This window comes from Mesocricetus auratus, unplaced genomic scaffold, assembly GCF_017639785.1.
Source record: "Mesocricetus auratus isolate SY011 unplaced genomic scaffold, BCM_Maur_2.0 Super-Scaffold_100001, whole genome shotgun sequence".
Lineage (NCBI taxonomy): Eukaryota > Metazoa > Chordata > Mammalia > Rodentia > Cricetidae > Mesocricetus > Mesocricetus auratus.
Window position 1 is genome coordinate 2,147,072 of NW_024429187.1, and position 1,750 is coordinate 2,148,821.

General features: G+C 35.9%; 1 pseudogene; it reads right to left on the reverse strand.

Moving 5' to 3' along the window:
* Positions 1–241: 241 nt before the first annotated feature.
* Positions 242–1,165, reverse strand: LOC101823284 (annotated as a pseudogene).
* Between the last annotated feature and the right edge of the window lie 585 nt (positions 1,166–1,750).

Genomic DNA, 1,750 nt, shown 5'->3' on the forward strand with positions numbered 1-1,750 from the left:
AAATCTCATTTTATGTCATCTAATATCTAAATGTATGCTACGTTTTATATATTATAATCTAATAAATTATGTATTATGTTTCTTTAATGTGAAATATTTGTATAGTATTTACATCAGCAATAACATAAAATTGGTAAAGCATTATGAAATGGAAAATGTTTTGAAGAAAATGTAATGATTTGGACAGATTTCTTATGCATTGAGCTTCCCCAAGAATAAGTAGCATGATCTCCAATATATTTTAGAGAACCATTAAGTGCACATCTTTAAGCCTGCACCTCAGCCACCATGAAACAGAAAGAAAGGTTTGTCTCAGCTTTGTGTTTCCCTGGATCAAGACACGAGTGCACCCTGAAGGAGAAGCTGCATCAGCAATCTGGCATAGCCTGATGTAAATAATCTTCATCAACCCAGTCCTCCAAATTTGCATGAAAAGAGCTAGAAAGAAAATGACACAGAGAACGACACAGGTGATCATGGCTTGCAAGGCTTTGATGTGGGCATTGGCGTGGTCATCTCTTCCTCTTTGACCATGTTGCTTCATCTTCTTGTGATGTCTCCATAGGGAGAAAATGAGCAGGAGAAAAGTTAACTGGGAAAGTGTGAAGAGTATGAAGGTGAAAATACTATCATTAATAATTAAAATAACCCTATAAAATTCTGCCGAAATGTTTGAAGAGAAATCATATAACAGACACCCATCTGGGCATCAATATATGAGCTAATTAGCAGAGTGTTTAGAAACAAGAGGGCTAGAGATGTGAGCAAAGTCCCTGAAGCCGCCTGGCTAACTCTAGTCTTTCAGTAAACAAGGATAGTGTTAGTAAAGTTGGCTACTTTGAGAAAATAAAAGAAGTTGAATCATGAAGCAAGCCACATGTAAAATGGTTGCTGAAAACCAAATGAGAATTAATCAGTTTTATCACTCCCCTAGTTACCACCATGTCTGAATAGAGTATGGACATTGAAATAGCAGTGAGTACTTTCAAAAGAAGGGTGACTCTGGAGAAAGCCAAGGCTGTGAGGAGTTGATTCACTACAGAGAACTTTCTTCTCTTGACCCAGCCCAGGCAGTTCACCAGAGCTATGAATTAATTTCCAAAGCATCCTAATACAGTTTCTAAATTACAATGAATACAAGTGTGCTCTGTACAATGTAATCCATTGTCTTTAAGGAAATTTATAATCCCTTGGATCACTGTAGAAAATTGGAAGAGTTGTAGCTGAGTCTCGAATCCTTAAAACATACTCACATTTACAAACATCAAGCTTTGACAATATTGGGCTCATACTCTCTGTCAGAGTGATATTTATCGCCATTAAGTTCAATGATTTCAACTCCATCTTAGACAAGGTGGTGTGGAGTATTTTTGAGTGAATCCTAAAGGAAATACAAAAATTTCGTGTGCGAAGATGAAAATAAATACAGATTATTTGTATTGCTTCCCTGATTTTGACTTAATAACATTTAATCTGGCTACTGTAATTATATGGACATCACAAACTCTAACATAAAGAAGGCGAGCAGACCCCAAAATTCTATAAATAGTTGTCTGAGCACTGGGGGTGACAGAACATTGAACATTTGTGCTGTGCTGAAGCTCTTAAAACAGACACTTGGATTTGTCTGATAACATCACAGAAATTAAAATTTACCTGAATTCTAGCACTAGGGAGGTAACACTACATGAATAATTTTTTACCTACTTTTGAGACATACGCACAAATATATACAAAGCATGATTTGTTT